The sequence below is a fragment of the Strongylocentrotus purpuratus genome, unplaced genomic scaffold (genome assembly GCF_000002235.5).
Source record: "Strongylocentrotus purpuratus isolate Spur 01 unplaced genomic scaffold, Spur_5.0 spur5_scaffold_5, whole genome shotgun sequence".
In the NCBI taxonomy this organism is placed as follows: Eukaryota; Metazoa; Echinodermata; class Echinoidea; order Camarodonta; family Strongylocentrotidae; genus Strongylocentrotus; species Strongylocentrotus purpuratus.
The window spans coordinates 7,354,223-7,374,612 of record NW_022145611.1 but is presented as its reverse complement, the minus strand read 5'-3'; the positions used below and the strand labels follow the sequence as shown (position 1 = coordinate 7,374,612).

At 37.8% G+C, this 20,390-nt stretch overlaps 1 protein-coding gene across 1 annotated transcript in view; it reads right to left on the bottom strand.

The window, feature by feature from the left end:
- LOC582192 (RAC-gamma serine/threonine-protein kinase) overlaps window positions 1–20,390 on the bottom strand; it is a 75,120-nt gene that overhangs the window by 54,218 nt on the left and 512 nt on the right. Inside the window, exon 2 of the mRNA XM_782153.5 lies at window positions 5,822–5,925. The gene's annotated coding sequence lies outside the window, so the exon portion shown is untranslated. The remainder of the gene's footprint in view (window positions 1–5,821; window positions 5,926–20,390) is intronic.

Here is a 20,390-nt window from a genome sequence, read left to right as displayed (position 1 = left end):
GTGTCCCATTAATGAGCAGGCTTGATCATCTGCATTGAAATTATACACAAGGCAAGGGCGTTTCATACGTCTGGAAATATTTCTCTTCTTCCTAAAAAAAAGTACTCAGGGAGGAGAAAGAATTGGACCAATAATGAGCTCAAGGTCCGTCTTGTGGCTTGCTCACACATGAGGTGAACCATCTGAAAAAGGGAAATCTGCCATGGTAAATTAGAAATACATTTCGGAATGAAGCATCATAGGCTTTACAGTTCTGTATCTCATAATATAAAGCAGATTGTAAGTGAATAAATTACTGAGGGGCTCTGGTTGTCTGCAGCTACCTATTCCCCAATCCCTCTAGTTATTTAGTTTGCAGGCACAAAGCCTCATCAGTCATCGACTTGTGCATAACAGTGTCTGCAATATGAGACTACAATAGCCTCTGTACTTAAAGATAAACTCCAGTTCTGGTAAAAAAAAGAAAATTAATTCTCACAGAATCAAACGAAACTTACACTGAATGTTCAAGATTACAAATAAATGACATGTGCCAAACAATTTTGGAAGAAAATATATAGGCCTAATGGCTGAGTAATGAGCATAGAAAGACAAGGAAATCAAGGTAGTACTAGCCCCGACACCATGTGTGTTGTCCCATATATAGCTTTCTGTTTACAGTGCTTGTTACTTTACCAAGACTCGGCCAAATTTATTATGATTTTGATGACTCCAGAACCTTGCAGTGCACACCAATACTTACATGCTACATGATCAACTGTTTCTGATCCATTCCACACCTTTTCTTTCACAATGCAATTGCATTACCAGAACTGGAGTTTATCTTTAAGCCGCTCCTCAACACACCCAGAAACGGACAGATCTAGACTCTGCTCAAGGCTTTGAAAATTGTGGTAAAAAGAGCCAAATTAGAGTCTGTGCTCGCAGACTATTTTTGCAGCACGTAGGAAGTTTACCACATACTTGTGATTAAGGTTTTACATGTAAAAATACAATGTAGGATCTCCTATTATTTCCCTTCCAGCCCAGGGCAGTTCTGCTCCACAAACAACCTTGATTGATTGGCAAAACATGATGTTTCTGTTTCAAAATTAATTCATCATTCAATCAGGTAGGGATTACTGGCACAATAACAAAACTGAAATTATGCTCTCACTTCATCCTGGTACTAAAATAATTGATTGGGTGACCTTTGACCTTTAAAGGTACTATGTCCCTTTTGCAGCCAACCTCAAATTCTGTAGAACTTTGCAGGAATTATGAATATGTCATGTATGTCCTATCTGTGAAATATAAACCTTAGCAGTGTCCTCATATTCAAATTATGCAAGGAAACCCGTTTACTTGCTAGACTTCACTGTCAGACACTATTGAGTGACTGACTGGCTTTTTTTCATTTTTGGTAATAACATACATGAAAAGAGTTGTAAAGGGTACATGAGCATTTGTCTACATCAATAACCCACTTCTTGTGATGGCCAAGATTAAACTGATTGAATCTTTGAGCAGCATAAAACATATGACCATTTGGTACAATTGTCTGAAAATCAAGACTATTACTTTTGGGCTCTATAGCCCTAAAGTCGATTTGACAAATAATAGTCGTTATTTTCCCACTTGAAGACATTTTCAAGCCCCACCTTTTTAAGGAAGTTCTACATGTAAATTAGTATTATCTTTCAAATGCAGTTGGAATTTAACTTTTTCATTTTTTTGGCCTGCAAATGGGACATAGTACCTTTAAACTCAGTTCACTCTCTATAAAAATACTCACTAGTATTCAGATTTTTATTTTATTTTCATTTTTATAAGAACAATGGCTCCCAGTAAAATGTACCACGGTGGCACATGAAATAATTCTGTTAAGTGTCTACCTTAGCTGACCTTTGACCTATAAGATGACATACATGTACCTGTAATGACCAACAAATCAGTCTATACAATTGCGTGAATTCTGTGCTTTGTTAACTCCAAGATGGCGAGAGAAACTGCTCCTTCTAGTACACACAAATTCTTGAGATATAAAAAAAAAAATAGGATTTTCAGACTGATAGAGAAATTGAGAAGTTCAAGAACAATTATAAGTACCAAGAACCAACTTTTGTGGCGGAGGCATCAACTCAAAACAGACACTTACATGTATCAATTCAATTCTGTATTTAACTCAATGGTGGGAAAGTATACGGATACAAGTACAGATCTACAGGTACATTTTAACTCTAACTTTGGCTTTCTACATGTACTTCAGGGGGAAATTCGTCTGAAGCGATGACAAAAAAAAACCTGCCGATACTAGATCCAACAAGATCCGGCAGGATGTTTTTGACTCAGTCTCTCCAAATCCTTCTCCATGAAAACAGATCAAAAAGGAAACAATAACTCATGGCACCTATCCCACGATGCATCTGTGCAATGTGCAGTAATACTATCAAAACTAATCTTACAGCCCTTTTTGTTTCTGTGTAGTGGGAATCTTATAAGAGGTACATTCGTTGAAGGTACTATCTGAGGAATAATTTAATTACTCAATTCCATAGTTCATCTGATTCAAAACTAGCTAGAAATAATAAACAGCCCGACGTGCACAATGCGCTTTCCAGAGAATGTTGTGACAAAAACAGAACGTAGTAGCTTGTTTTTCCCCAAACAGTATTAACACACAATGGTGTTAAGATTATTTCTGGGAGAATTTGCATGTACATGTTTACATGTACATGCATGTAGCAGTACTTACTTAGTCTAGGTGTACAGGTTTTAAGAAGCTCCATATGAAATAAACTGTCAGAAGATATTAAAGGTACAGACCAGTTCTGGTCATGCGATTGCATTGTGAAAGAAACGTTGTGGAATCGATCGAAAAAGGTTGATCATCTAGCACAGGCCTTCTCAACTGGCGGCGCGCGCGCCACTTGTGGCGCATGCGGTCAGTTGGAGTGGCGCGCGGCTGTTCCAAGAAATTAATAAAAAAATTAATAAAAATAAAAATTTAAAATTAAAGAAAGAAAAATCAAAAAACTATATTCTAAAATTAAAAAAATCAGCAAAATCAAAAGGTCGCAGTCGAAGTAGAGTCCAAAATGTAACCAAGCCATTTTGTTTGTTTGATTTTCACTTGATTTTGACATTTTCCGTCTTTATTGCACCACATTAACTACATATAAATTTACTTCCATTTACCCAGGAATTGTACTAATTATTTCACTTCAATATGAAATTGTGATTGATATTTTATGGAATAGAAAGGTGTTAAAAATGCCACATCTTGGCCTAAAAAAGCCCTAAAATCCACTAGCTTCCAGGGTTTCGCCCCCTGTACCCCACCCGGTATCGGCTACGCTCCCTCGCATCACAGTCACCAAACATACAGGTTGGCACTTCAACCTCATTACATTTTTGTTTTGGCACTTCTAATAAACTAGTTGAGAAGGCCTGATCTAGCATATACATTGTGTAAGTATTTGTGTGTACTGCAAGGTTCTGGATAGTGCTGTAGTCAAACGTTAAACCGTCCGGTATCCGACCGCCCATGGCGGATTCCGTTTTCAATTGGACGGTTTCGTTTTCCCGTTTTTTTTTTTTTTTTTTTTTTTTTTTTTTAATAATTTTTTTTTTTTAATTTTTTTTTTTTTATTTTTTTTTTTTTAAAGTTTCGATTTATGCCCCTCCACCTGGCACTATGCCTGGCAATGTCTCCCAGCTCAGTAATCGGTGTGATGACTTACCACTTGGAAACTAGAACAACACTCCAATTTGTCTGTCATCTTGGTTTGAAAGTAATCTTTGTAATAGATCTCAATATATATTCATCCAAGTTTAACACATGGTGTACCACAAGGTTCTATCCTAGGTCCTCTACTGTTTTTAATTTACTTTAATGATCTTACACATTATTCTAAAACGACATTGTTACTATTATTTGTGACCAGTTCACAAGCCCAAATCGGCGCCTTCAGTTAAATCACCTTTCTGCTTTTTCACACGGCAAAAAAAAAAAAAAAAAAAAAAAAAAAAAAAAAAAAAAAAAAAAAAAAAAAAAAAAAAAAAAAAAAAAAAAATAAATCGTTTAACCGAAAACCGTCCGGTTTTGACAGGCGGTTAAACGGAATTGGAGATATCCGTGATGTTACAGCACTAGTTCTGGAATCATCAAAATGATAACAAATTTGGCCCAGTCTTGGTAAAGTTACAAGCACTGTACACAGAAAAATGTAAATGGGGCTATGCGATATCTATCCAGGCCGGATAGATACGATAACATACCAAATATACCAATTAGTAGCCGGTTTCCCGGCAAAATTTGTATCATCACGTATTAGTCAAAACATATTCTTTTACATGGTTGGTAATAAGAGCTTCTATTTCATTTTTTGAGAGGGGGGCGTTTCCAAAACTGGTCTTTACCTTTAACACTACTGGCACATCATTTTAAAGGCTTTATAAAGTCAAACTAGTTCAAACTGAGATTTTAGGCATTACTACCGTACTCTCACATTTAAAAAGAAACGACAGGTTTATTTTCAAAGTACAGTCAAACCTGCTTAAGTGACCACCTGTCTACAAAGACCACTTTTGTGTTTCCCTTGGGTGGTCACTATAGACAGGTTTGACTGTACCACTTTTTCTCATTTACAGGGATATTCTGAAAATGAGTTTATTAGGCAAATCAGCACTACTTCTATTTAATTTTGTTTTGTTGGCTTTTGATCCATTCAATTACATTTCCAACTACCAACTTGTCTTAAGATGTGCCACTGGCATTTTTTAACGGATTTGTAAGTATTGACGACTGAACATGCTACGTGTTCATGTGTGATGACTATTTCCATGTGAAGTGGACTTCCACTACCGGTATTTGTCCAAATCAGAGCTAAAGAGTTCCATGTGCTGGTACTACCACCACCCCCATTTCTATGAATTGTTTGTTGTTTTGAGAATGATGAAACTGAATCTATTTAAAAACTTTCAGTTCCCAAAACGGCACTCCATGTACAAACACGCATAAAAGCCATCATGTCTAAATAAAGAAACTACCCTACCAGCACAAGTAAACAAATGATGTAGTACATAATACATATTCAGATGAAGCAAGATTACTCAAAATTTACCACTGAGAATTATATTTTTATGCATCTCTCCAATATGTATGAGTATCCCTGAGATTTTAACATTCTGAAATTTACTGAATTTAAGCTGTTTGGTCAGTTCTCCTTCTCCAACTCATAGTACCCCTTCTACTTCTCCTTCTTCTTCTTCCTTTTTTTCTTCTCCTTCTTCTTAGGCCAAATAAAAAAAAAAAATATGTTTAGCATCCTGTTTTTTTGAAAAATAGGAAGGAGGAGGCCCTTTTTTCCCCTTTTTTTTCTTTCAAAATGGCCGCTCGGTACATTTTCCCTGACATTCGGGCTATTTTTCCAGATGGCGGCCGACAATCTTCTTTTTTTTTTTTTTAAATCAAAAATAGATCCATTTTAGCAGTGTTTTTCATGTTTTTTTTCTTTAAAAAAAAAAAAAAAAATCAAAAAAGAAAAGAAAAAAATCAAAAAAATCCCCCCAATAAATAAATAGGAGGCTGCCCCCAAAAAGGAAGCGGGCGGGGACGCTAAACATGTATATTTTTTTAAATGGCCTTAATCTTAGAAGTAGTAGTAGTAGTAGTAGTAGTGTAGTAGTGGTAGCAGTAGAAGCAGTGGCAACATGTATAATACATGTTGTTAGGTGCCTTGGGCGTTCCTTGGGAGTTGGGATGGATATGTGCGCATATGAAATGTGGCTCATACGATTATATCATTAACAAAGATAGAAATTTAAATAAAAGACTTACAGCTCTGTTTCTTCTTTGAGAGTACTGCTGGTTCAGATAGAGACTAAGAGCACAGTGTTCCCAACTTGTCAATTCATCAGCCCTGGCCAATGCTTTTGGATAGCCTGTAGAAAATTAAACAGAATTAAAAGCATTAATGATATATTTCATCCTTTCCAAATATAGGCCTTTTTAATGCATTTATCTTATAAGGATAATATTTTTAATCTTTCTTACATGCTCCAAAGAAAAAACATAACAATGTTACTGAATCCCAACAAGAGAAACTGGAATCTTTAAAAAGATAATAATTATTATAAAAAGAAATAAATGAAAGAAAATCTCTAAATGCCCACAGAAAATTGGCCTCTAGTCTAAAATAGAGACAAAAAAAAAGAAGCAGACAGAGAGAGAGAGAGAGAGAGAGAGAAAGAAAGAATAAAAAAAAACCCTCAAAAATACATGACACTAGAATCCATCTTTTAGGGTTACGTGTACTTTCATACAAAACAATGAACACTCAAGGTATTCTATAATCGACCTGCATGGATGCATACATGTACATTTAGCTCACTTCATATCTGAACATCAATACAAGATACAGGCACGTATCAAATTTATCAATATCAAAACCGATTGTGCGAGAAAAAAAAGAAGAAAAAAAACTGTTGTTTTGCCCCAATTTTTGGTACATCTCTGAAACACCACAACAAATTTGTCGAGCATGGAGGTGAAATACATGTAAAATACATAAAATATCTATAAATAAAATTTCACAACATGTTTGTCACTCACTCTGTTTTACTCACTAATGCTGCTGCCTATAAATACCAGATTGTTACCTTTCTTTTAATTGTTGAACAGTACCTTATTTGTCAAATAAAAATCAGAATAGTATTTCCCATTTGACCCTAAAATATGCTACAAATAAACACACTCGGACAAAAAACAACACACCTGCAATATTCTATCAGAATGGGGAGATAATCCGAGGTACACGAGTAATTACATCCTTTGTGTTGTCACAATGACCTTGATTCTTTCAACCTCTGTGCTTATTTTTAATTTCCATTAATTTCGTCTTTTTGAGGGTAGCCATGGTAGCAAGGGATGATTTTGTAACCTAGAGCTGTAAGACTACACCATACTGGATGAAACGTATCTCTGCTTAGCCTAGCTCCCAGGCTAAAGATGATTAATTTTTGTCTTCATTCACAATGCAATATAAACGGTAGAGTCTGGAGTACATGTAAACAAACGCATAAACTGTACCATCTTTCCTCACTGGTGTAATGGGAATAAAAGGTGATAGTCAAGATTAGAAGTCAGTTCCAGTCTAGTCAATCATCATAGTATCATCAGGGAACTGTACTTTGGGGATCGGGCATCAATGGGAGGAAGAAAACTCCTTACACCTGAAGCAAGGTTAATTCCCGCCTCCTTGATGATGCTGTGTTGTATACCCAAAGGGGCAATCACCATGTCTTCCATTCTCCATCTGATCCATCTCTTTCCATGAAACACATATATGTTTACATGCCTCTTTTTTTTTCTTTTTCTATTTTTACTTCACATCTACATGAAGGCCTTACCCTAGTTTTGTTCTGCATCACAATACACTTGAAATATCAGAACCAAATACTGCAAGGGGAGGCTGCAAGCACAGACTCTATTTGACAGAGCCATAAAGCCTTGAGCCTAACCTAACTCCATAAGTATCTGGCTATGTCTGGAGGAATTATAGTACAGGGCCTATGGTGTGCAGAAGATAGCATAGTATACAATTCAGACTCTGTCATGCATTAGGACTGACAAGAGTTTGAGGCTGCAAACTTGATATACTTGTGGTGGGCAATCAGCCAAAACAGCAATTTCCAATTTCACACTTACCTTTCTTAAGGTTTCTTTTGTTTGTTTGTTTTTTGTTTTTTTTGTTAGCTGTACATGTACTACTGGATGTAACTATTTTTTTCAGGCTAAGAGGCAGTTGGTAAGGAGAAAATCCTGAAATGGGCCAGCAGAATGGACATCCCCCCCCCCCACACACACATACACACTTTCATTCCGAAAGCTCTCCAGCAAAAATCTATATAGAAACACATGAACTACATGTATTTTTGTTGTGTGTGCAGAAAGCAAACTGCATTATTGTGTATTTGCATTAATACACGAGGGGTGAAAAAAGTCCATACTAAACCAGTCAAGTGGACCTTTTCTTCTGCAAATTTGCACACAAATCTCTGAAGCAGGGTTCATATTCCTTAGAGCTTATATTCTTTGAACAGCACAAATATATCGTACATAAAATACATACTGATCCATGAAAATTACTTGGAAACATTGGCATTGGGGAGCAGGGATAAGACAAATTGATGTGAAAATACTAGTGAAACCTGTATGGATGACAACATGTACTTTCATGAAGTTCAATAACCTACACCATTAGCAAACACATTCATTTACATGCATAACCACAAAATGATAGAAATAATATGACATGTGAATTTGGATTGAAACTTTCCACAATACATGCACAGATAGTGCATGCACAGATAGTGCAAAAGCAACCGTTCAATTTCCCTAGTCCACCTAAACAGAAACACTAGTTAAAGGACTGCATTTTATTTTTCGCTGGAATGGTGTTTCTATTTAAAGCTTTACCAAAGTAACATGTAAGCCTACATGTACATAAAGGCCACCTGTCAATTAAAGACTACCTACAATGTACATGTACATACTGTATATTGTGTCACCCTTTGAATACAGGTGTGACTGCACTTTCTGTGACGGGTCCTGGGATCAAGGCTCATGCGGGGCTCACCATAGGCCTAGGCATACATTATAGCATGGGCCTCACTATGATTGTACATGTAGTAGTCTGCAGACGTCTTGACAGCCCCACCCCCTCCCAGCCCCCTCCCCATGCTTGCCTCTTACACTCAGCCTACCCATAATAATGCCTTCCTTCCTGTTGACTGCTGAAATCAATGTGCGTTAAATTTAGAACACGAGCCTCACCTCACCTTCCCCCTTCACCCAGCCAAGACCACAAAACTTAATTAGTCCTCTAGAAGATCATATCCGACCATTATGTGTAGTGAACATCATGGAACCGATGCCTGCCTGTACCAGTGAACATTGTGTACCTAGCTCAATTAATATTTGTTGCCTGAGAGCCAGCAGAAGAAAAACAAAATCAGGGCTGAGGGCAATTTGCCCCCCCCCCCCCCCAGTCTCGTGAGAAGAAAAAAATATGAACATAGAGTCAGGTTAAGAAAATTCTGTCAAAGGTCTGTACTTATGGTATGAAAGCTATGAATTTGTCAGGTGTGGTATAACTTTATGAAGCACCTAACAATCAACCAGGCTGTAATGTATAAAATAGTTTGACTGAGAAAGAGCACTAAAAATAAAACTGTTTTACATCATGGCCCTGTATTATGAAGATTGATTCAAATCAATTGCAACTCTTTATAAGACGGGGGCCCCAGACTTTCCTGCAGTCTAGGTGACTGTAGAACTATCTATTCTTCCCCTGGCGGCTATCCAGAAGTTAAAACAACTCTTTTCCAGAGTAACAGCTAAAAAAAATATATAAGGGATATAATTATACTGGGTGACAATTATGACTTCCAGGAAATGTGGAGCTACTGTTCACTATGAATACCTGAATGAATCTCAGAATCAACCTACAAGTACGTGTATGATGATGGTAAGAGTATGACACAATAGCACTTCATCATCATGCTTAATACTTGTAGACCATATCAAAATTGGGAATGTGTACTGTATAAAACTGTAGTTAGGTTCACATTTTGCCCATTCAACAATCTCAATGGCCTGAATTCACAAAGGAGGTTTAAATTTAACCCATGGTTTAAATCTTCATTTACAAAACCCATCGTCTAAAAATAGCGCATCATAAGGGCTACAGTCAGAGGTCCAATATCAGAGGCGCGCAAGGCAAGGTACACTTATTTTGCACTCATGTTTAAACCATGGGTTAAGATAAATCTCCTTTGAGAATTTGGGTCACTAAGTATTAGTATTTAATGAGGCATTCATAATTACAAGAAACATACATGTACATGTACAGCCTACCTGTAAATGCAGCTATTACTTAGAAATTGTGATTATTGACTTGTAACTATAAATACATGTAACTGACAATTTGTTTAAAGGGAAAATATAATAACATTATAAATTACCAGTATTTAGAAAAATGTTGTTACATAATAGTTCAAATTGAAAGTACATCAAGTCAAAATGCTTGATAGTAGGATTCCAAGGTGCACATTTGAAAGGTTTCATCCCACATTTCCACACGGGTTGAAGACCCCTGCCCCTCCCCCCCCCCCCATTCTAGATACAGTGTTAATCATTCATTCACAGTTACATAATGCATATCTTATTAGAGTATTTCCCAATCTACATGTACGGTGTATAGTTAACAAATGGTATTCATACCCCTTGTAAATTTGATCTTTATTGTCTTTTTTGTAACTAAAAAATGAAAGGTGGACTGGTTGAATTATACAAAAAATAATTAAAACAAACTTGGTAAAGATATAAATAAATAAGTTGTGAACTGTTTATGTTCCATGAAGCAGCTACCAAAACTGAACCTTTGGTCACTATGTACAGTACATGTACATGTACAATTGACAATGTTTAGCAATATTGTGAACCCTTGAAAATATTTCAAACATTTAAAGCCTATCTGCACTAATTTGGCCAGGAGGGATTAGACCTCCCCGCATGGTCACTGACAGGTGGTCATCTAATCAAATCAGCTCTCAATTAACATAAGAAAAAGGGGACCACGGGGGACCAATGGTCACCGATTAGGCATTGTTTGCTATATAGAGGGCGCAAGTAGCTATAAGTAGTGCAGTGGGGCTTTAAAAGATTTAGGAGAGTCATTTGTCCTTGACTATACATGTAGGACAAATAGAGTCTTGTTAGAATCAAGGCCTGATGTACGATGAATTTTCAATATGATAATTTTTGTCAAATCAATATTTGTTCATGTCAATCTTTCCTCCTAGTAGTTCAATATGCAGGGCAATCAATATGGGGTCAAAGTGCATTCAAAGTGATGGCCCTAATACATGTACATGTATGTGTTGTATTCCTGCTGTTTATATTTACCATGTACAGCAAACTCGCAACACTGTTGCCCCATTAGAGTTCAACAGAATTCCTGTCTGAAGGGTTCTCTCCCACTTTCAGATTCAGAATCTCATGGCTCAGTTGCATTCATTTTCTTTTGTGTCAAAGGTACAAATACAAACATGCCAGCCCTTACTCGTCTGCTTCAATACCTATGAATGGCTATAGTTGCCGAGTGATTACACTTGTGGCTATTCAAGCAGCGTGGATGTGCTTTGTTCACGATATTTTCCCATGGTTTCTTTCCCCAGTCAAGTCGATGGTACTTCAAATTATTATCCCATTGCTCTATTGGAAACAAAACAGAAAGGCATGATTATACTTCTAGTTCTACTCTTATCATTTCCTCTTCAAGAAACATGTATATTGACGCAATTATCCCATTAAAAATATTCTTGATATATGATAACAAGCAAAAGGATTATATTTCAAACCGCTCCTCCCTTAGTATTTTTTTTTTTTACAAGTCTGCAATAATATTATGCTATGTTCTATATAAATTCTCTAGATGCCTTTCCTCACATTACTTAGGAAATTATCAAACTCTACTTTAGCTTAAAGGGAGTATAGCTTGGCAAATACTGGTTAACGCCATCTATGTCTTCTTTTGGACAACTGCATGTAAGTGAATGGACTTGATTAACTGTAGTCAGCGACTTAATCGCTATATGGTCAGCATTTCGCGAAACAGACCCAAGCTCTCCTCACGCTTTGGTTTCGCGGACACGCACGTGATTGCTGTGGTCGCATTGTCCGTAGTCGCATTATACCGGATTGGCCCCGAGTAGGGCCACGGGAAAGACACATTAGGGGCAGTTACACTGTCATCCAAACACGCCAAAAAATGCCAAACCGGAGCCTGGCCGCGATGTTACCAAGGGCAACTACGCTTTACCGGCAGACATGCCAAGCCCCAAACATTCCAAAACGAAGTGTGATCTTTTGGCGTGTTTTGGCGTGTTTTGGCGTGTTTGGCAAGTATAACCGCTCGCAGTTGTAACATCGCGATGTTAGGCACGTGTCTTCCGGCACTTCCGGATTGTTACCCGCGCTCTTTTAAACCACGTTCTTCCCGTGTGATATTTATAGCATTTCCATCGTCGCGCGTGTTATCCGTTCATTCAGCTCCGTTTGTTCCAATTCCGTTAACTCATCCTTTATTCAATCTTCGTTATTCCCGTCTGGCCATATCTGTCTAGTAGTAGTATTTGAGTGTTTTGTTAGATTAATTAATTAATCGACGTCGGCGAATTCTCATAATTCCAATTAACAACGATGATTTTCTTAACCTTCCCATATCGTTTTTACTACTAGATTTCGATTGAATTTGGGAAAACTGAATCAGCAGCCGTAGTCCGTACTTCGTAACTTATCCACTCTTGCCTCAAATACTACACGCGAGATAAACTAAACATATCGCATGCATGCGCATGGGATGAATCGCTATTTAGCTAGCTATAGCGCTAGCTGGAAATTGCGCGCGCTAAAAATCTTATAGCAGGCCGGGGTCAAAGGTCGGGAAGACTGCACATGCGCATTACCAACCGAAACACGCCAAAACATCGCTGAACATCTCCGTCGGTGATGTTTCAGCACAAGTGTAACCGGGTGCACGAAACATCGCGACTTTTCAAAATGAGGTATTTGACAGTATAAATGCGCCTATAGTCTCGTCAGGATGTACTCCCTTCAAGCACCCATTACCAGTGTACAGTGCATTTCGAGGAATGTACCCACTCATCACACCTGGGTTGAGAAGGGCAAAATATAGATTAATGTCATTGTCTAGTCAAAGGACATTAGGGCAACACGCTGGGGCTAAAATCCATGACCTAATACACCCATGTACACTATTCAAGCCACTTGACTAGATGACACCTGCTGCTTTTTTTTTGGGGGGGGGGGGGGGGGGAGGAGTGCCTATTAAAGCAGAAAGGCCTAGTCAAAGGCTAGTCTGTTGGGGCAAGCATATTTCTAAAGGTCAATGCTGTTTGCCCAAGCTTATCTTTGTGGCATTGAGCCTCTGAGGTATACCTACATTGTACATTCACAGCTCTCAGATTCTCTATAAACAAAGAAAAAAGAATGAAGTAATGTCTTATGGCATTCTACAGGTTTTCTTCCCAAGTTGAAACCCCAACTTCTGAACTTAATTTTTGTTTATAAAAAAAAAAAAAACTAAGAGGGATGAGAAAAAATGCCCAGGGGTATGCCCACATCATGATGTCTACCAGTTTAACATCTGCCACTTATTAAGTTTTTAATTGTTGCACTAAAATGATTTTGCTACACATCATTCATTATCATGGGAAGCCCCACAATGCCTGTATTCAACAATGTTAGCAATAACGAAAAACATACCTTGCGAGTCCCCCCCCCCCCTCCCTCCACTCCATATCCTACTGTCTCAATTCAACTCAAACAGAGCTTTATATTGCAATATAAATTTTCTCAATGAATTTAAATAGTTCGAAAGTATAGTATATCTTATCTTCTTACATAAATGGACACAATCTATATGTATCTGCTGTGGACTAGTCAACCCTAAACTTGGCAATGCCAACAAGGCAACAAAATTTATACCTACTCTAAATTTATATTATAGACATAACTCAAAGTACATGTAATTCATAAATCAAAGTACATGTAATAGCAATGTCAAAATAACACACTTTCATTGATAAGATCATTTACTTTATGTGCTGAGTCATAAGAATTTTGGTTTTCAAATTGGCATACATTCTAGCTTGTTCATTTTGTGTATAAATTGACATGTAGTTCTAAAGTACCATACATTTACATAGAGCTACATGTAGCAGCTGAGTTACATATTGAAATGTTTAGTGCTGTTCATCCTCTGTTTCAGTACAATTATAATTTCAAATTAGTCATACAATAACCAGATATTTTGCAGCATATGGTATCCTTCATTGAGCAGGAATTTATGGGTATATAGTCATGCATTTCATATGTATTGTAATTTGTAGGTGTATTTGGATTTACCTTTTTGTTTTGTTTGATATGTAATTGTTTATCATTGTATTTTGTTTGTTATAGCGCTTGGAGAGTTCTGTGGTAAGCGCTTTATAAGCACCGTTCTTATTATTATCATTATTATTATGCATACCTGCGGTGTAAAGCTGGACAACTTGTCCTTAAATTTTATGCATGGCATATATCAATTGTAAATATTTTGCTTGCTTGTGCAGCAATTAGTATATCAGCCATAACAGCTCATGTACTGTAGTGCTGTAGCCGAACCGCCGAACCGAACGGAAGTTCGCCGAACATGGCACTTCCAAAAAAAAAACCGAACCGAACCGAACGCAAAGGCCTGGTTCGGATGTTCGGCAGAAAAATATAAAAGTTTTTGCAAGCTAATAAACTTGTCATTTTGTACCTTTTTTTCATGCCATGATTGCTCATTTTATATTTACTTTTTTCCCATTTTCCGCCTTTGTGATTTATGCCTATCCCGTGGTGGGCGCGACTTCACTGGGGCCATTTAAATCCCAAATCCTGACCATGCTACGTCGCGATCGCAAGCCATAAACAAGAATACATGTGCGTGATCAAAATATGTTCAGCTCAAACCCATTCAACAAAAAATTAATATTTTAATTGTAAAAATATCGGACAAATTTTACAATATAAATAATGACATAAATATATCTTATAGTATGGTATTTATTTATTCAGGAAAAATAGGGATTTTATATTTTTCCTATTAAAAATAAAAACTTATACAAAACAGTTATTGACGAGCCTGAATTTCTATTCAAGAATGCAGCTTTCGTGACTCTAACATTAGACAACAACCGTCTCGGAAAATCTTTAAAAAATATCATTTATTGACAAATTGAAAACATGATTCTTTTAAAATTGAAAATAAAACACGATTTAAGACGGAAATACGAATGTAAGTAGTATTTTTCTTCACAAATAATTACGTTTAGAGCAGTTTTTAATGTGAAATTCGTACTGATCGGAAGCAGTGTGCAGAGGTCCTCCGTGCTGGTCGGGCCCGGCAGGCTGGCCGGCCCGCCCAGTGCCGACAGCCGTGGCTATAACGCTGCTTGCTATTACCAAACCCCGAACCGAACCAAGTTCGGGTGAAAAATTGCCGAACTCTGCCGAACCGAACCGAACACGAACATAGCGTCTGACTTACAGCACTAATGTACTGTTTACTGTTTGGGTCACTGCCCCCCCCCCTTCCCCCCCCCCCCCCCCAAAATACAAATCTGTGCTAGTACATAAAATCATGATTAGATGATTAGAGGATTACAAGCTATTAAAGCTGATGGAAAGTGTAGAACATCAATTATCCCAAGTCTTCAAATTAAGGCGTTTTCGGTTGCCTTTCTATTCTCATACATCTTTACAACAGATTTCTAAGAAAGAGCTTGAAATAGAGACTTGGTTGATATCCAAATTATGTGAAACTTGTCTTTTCTGTAATGGCCTTTGTAGTGTTGCCCAATGTAAGTGTGAACTTGCTTGAAAGAAAACAGATTAAAGATAAAGACCAGTTCTGGTCATGCGATTGCATTGTGAAAGAAACGTTGTGGAATCGATCAGAAAAGGTTGATCATCTAGCATATAAGTATTGGTGTGTACTGCAAGGTTCTGGAATCATCAAAATGATAAGAAATTTTGTATTGGTAAAGTTACAAGCACTGTACACAAAAAGTGGTATATGGACTATGCGACACGTGCATGCACATGCGCGATATCCATTTGGTCCCAATAGATATAATGATTTACCAAATATATCAATTAGTAGGCGGTGTCCTGGCAAAATTTGTATCATCACGTATTAGTCAAAACATATTCTTTCACACGATTGGTAATGAGAGCTTCCGTTTCATTTTTTTGAGAGGGGGGGGGGCGTTTCCAAAACTATTACCTTTAAGCTAATACGATAAAAACATGCAGCATGTTTACAATATCACTGGTAATGGAACTCTTGAAGCCAAGTTCAAGGAATTTGAGTTTTCTTTTCTCATCAAACTGGAAGACCTACATTATAATTCAAGATGGCGGCCCGCATGTTTTGCCTCTGCTCTTAGACCAATATTATTAATTTCAAAGTCATGAAAAGGCACTAAATATCAACAAACATGGTCTACAACAACTCTAAATGACAAAATAATCCCAGCCATGAACTTTTTTGGAGCATTTGATAGCCAAAAACTTGAACATTTTCGTCATTAAAAAAAAAAAGAAAACCTACATTATAATCCAAGATGGCGGCCCGCATGTTTTGCCTCTGCTCTTAGACCAATATTATTAATTTCAAAGTCATGAAAAGGCACTAAATATCAACAATCAGGGTCTACAACAACTCCAAATGACAAAATAATCCCAGCCAAAAACTTGAAAATTTTCGTCATTAAAAAATTTTTTTTAAAAAATGGCCGATTTTTTTCTGATCATTTCAATTGATCGGCGATCGGAAATTATTCCCCGGTTACCCCCCGATCGGATCGGTATCAGCGGCCGATCCGATGATCGTTTACAGGGTTATTTCAAACCAACCTTCATAAAAATAATAATAATAATAATAATTGTGTTAACTGTCACTGAAGTTGTGTAGAGTGCAGTGAGAGCAGTGCAGACCGCGACCGATAGCACATTGATCTTTGTCAATCGCATATATATGACGTCATCCATGGTATAGTTTGCACTATACCATTGATGACGTCAGGGTTACATCATAGCAATGTTATGTTTGGTCACATGATGCTATGTTGACCAATCACTGAACAGGATTTCCTTGATCAAAAATATAATACTCACTATCATAACATGTCAATATCACTTCTATTTCCTTTTCTTTTTCAAATTGGGGTGGGAACCAGTCCAAGATTTTAGATGGTGAAATTATTGAGATTTTTTTCTTCTAAGTAACTTAAAGCCCATCTGCACTAGATTAGCCAGGAGGGATCAGACCTCCCTGCAAGGTCACTGACAGGTGGTTATCTCATCAAATCAGCTCTCAATTAACATAAGAAAAAGGGGACAGTGGGGGACCAATGGTCACCGAGTAGGCATTGTTTGCTATATAAAGGGCGCAAGTAGCTCTAAGTAGTGCAGTGGGGCTTTAACCCCTTACTACATGTGACATGAGAGGTCTTTTGTGAATCAATTTACGGCAATTGTAGCTTCCTGGGTTAGTAGACGAATCATTGCAAAATAATTAGTCCTGTCACAGTAAAGTATACTTTGTACTGATTCACAGGATGAAATGAAGGCCAAGTTGCAAGGGAACATCATCGATCTTAATAGCAAGAGATATAGCATTTCTGCTGCTGGTATTGCTATTGGCTGATCAGGCTCATGGTCTCCTCACTCTGCCAGCAATATCAGCAAAGGAGCGAGATCGTTAGCTCAAAAAGTTTGCATATCAATCGATCAATGTGATAGAGGTATCTCATTGAAGGAATTGTATGGAAACAAGATCATGCTGCAGTGTAGATAGCAAATATTTTTCAAAGAAGTTACCGTAATTAACGGTGTATAAACCGCACCTTTTTGCCGCCGAAAAAAATTCAAAGTCGGGGGTCCGGTTTATACACGGTACACCCAAAAAAAAAAAAAAATGATTTTTTAATTTTTTTTTTAAAGTTTCGATTTATGCCCCTCTACCTGGCGCTATGCCTGGCAATGTCTCCCAGCTCAGTAATCGGTGTGTTCACTCACCACTCGGAAACTAGAACAACACTCAAATTTGTATGTCATCTTGGTTTGAAAGTAATCTTTCTGAATGATTTCAATATGTAGTTGATGATAATAATTCCTCCAATTTTTCTTCTATTACACGGCATACCACAAGGTTCTATTCTAGGTCCTCTACTGTTTTAAGTCGGCAAAAAAAAAGTCGGCAAAAAAAAAAAAAAAACGTTAATTACGGTAGGGAATTCTTTGGATGTAAACCCGCTCCCTTTTGGCCTGAGTCCTTACTCTACTCCAAGGTCAAAACTGACTATTGGGCCAGCTCAAAATCAACACGGTCCATATTTAGCGACAGTTCATGTCATGTTCATGTCATGATTAAATTTTCAATGTGATACAGGTATCAGACTTTTTCGTATAGTCATAGAAGATAAAGTAAGGCCGAAGACCTTTTGTTTTGGGTTTGGCCTTGGCCTTCACCTTCAGTGCGGGCTTGATGACCCAGGGAAAAAAATAATATTTATTTTTTGGGGGTTACTTTTCAAGCTTGCCTGCATAAAAATAACATTCTAAAAAAAAGTTTGCATTGAACTCTACATGTATGCAAATTTACGGGGGCTCTTTTCTGATTTTTGGGGGCTCTTTGGGGCATTTCGGGGGCAAATTCGCCCTAAGCCCCCGTGTATTTTTTTCACTGTGATGACCTCATCAGAAGCATGGCATTGAATGGCCCTTGCCACAGGGGAAAGCAATATTTCAGGTTATATTATTATTATTATGGGTTTAAAAGCAAGGCACCATAGAAGTTGGACCAAAAGCTTCAGTCTCTCTATATCGTTGATTGTTCCACTGAGACTACGTCTGGCTCCACTAGACCTCCTTATATAGAGACTGAATGATCGCCTATTCCATCGTACGTGGAAGATAAAGTCTACGGGTATACGATAAGACGATACTGCCCCGACTCTAAGTTTAATCCTTTTTTGTCATAATCGCAGGCACAAACAACTACAATTGGTATTTCAAATGATTACAAACATGATAAACATTCATAAAATATGAACCTTGGACCTCTGCATATGAAAAATTCTTCAAAAAAGTGTTATTATCTCTTCCACTTGACTGTCCTCAGACTGTGACTATCGTCAGCCATCTTGAATCAAAGTAATGAATATTCATGACAAAGTTTTTGAGTCTCCACCCATTGACCTCACTCATAGACGTGCGTGTTTGAGTTCTTCCGTTGTCTGCTTCACGTTTGTGCGCGCGCTATCCTCGACGCGATGCACTAAGGTGATCCATCCTCATATCGTATTTGAATAATAATAATAATAACAATAGCTAGTTCTTATGCACTTTTCAGGACCGAAGGCCCTCTCAAAGCACTTTACAGAAATATTATTACCCCGGTCATCTGATTCAGGCTTACCGGCACACAATGTATGCACATTCTCCACTCCCTGGGGAGCATTCCAGCCAGGCGCCTTTTTTACAAGCGCACACTTGCTAATCTAAGCACATTAGCTTTTGCATCCTACCAGGTACCCATTTAACACCTGGGTGGAGAGTGGCAAATGTAGATCAATGTCTTGCCAAAGGACATTAGTGCCGCGAACCTTGTGATCCTCAGTCCGGTGACATATCCACTGGTCCATGACACCTCTACCGGAATATTCATAAGCCGCCATTTTGATTTCTGTCGGTCAGAATGCTTGCCGTGGATCATCGAGAAGCAGCCAAAAGCTTGGTAAGTCCTTTTATTTCATTTTTCAATTATGTGGGGGGGGGGGAAGGGTAGGGTACAAAAGGAACTCTTACCGACTTACGAAACAGTCATATCTAGAAAATTACTGCAATTGAGGAGAAATTATGCATTTCTCCTCAAGTTTGTCATGTCTCTGGGAGGGGCCTACAACTAAAATCTAGACGTGATATCTTCCCCACACAGCCTATACTACGGTTATACCGTCTGTGTATGGGGAATGTCGACAAATGTCAGTTTTATTAAAGAATGACCCATACCAGACAGTTATTTTTGTCTACATAGAAGTGAGCATAGATCTATAGCATTTTTTTTCTTTTCAGGCTAGTGTTCGTCATTCGGCACTAGAGGGCGCACTTGCACATAATCTTTTTTTTCATTCGTAAGGCGTGCTCAATTTTTGGCTGTGAGCTGACTGCATTGGTTTTGACAAGGGTGGATCAATATCATGTTAACGAAACAGTAATGCAGTCAATCGGCAAACTTACGTGCGTACCTATTTCCCACATACTTTGCAGCTTCTTGCAACTGCGATTTTGGTTGCTACCTACTGCTAGAAAGCTGATATTTTATGGATTTTTCCCCTCATTAAGTCGATATTTCTGCTTGTTTTCTCAGAGGCGCCAAGTTCAAAGATCCGCAATGCGCAACATTTTCATTATTCGGCGCGTGCGAGGTTATAACACACATATATTAGGTATAGCGTTTTTTTTAAATTTAACGTGCGCGTCGTGCGTGAGAGCGATTTCAGACCCTCGAAATGCGTGATGTCACGCCTAATGTGTGACACTTGGTACATGTATGTAGCTCTGGTTTTCTCGTGAACTTTGTGATATCTATCATTATGCTTAATCAATATTGCGCATCACCTGGTACTTTGTCGTAGATCTAGTCTCATATTCATAATTTTATTTTTATCAAATTTGAAATGATTTCTGAATTCTAAAACTAAGAAAGTTTTTTCCGCCCCACACACCA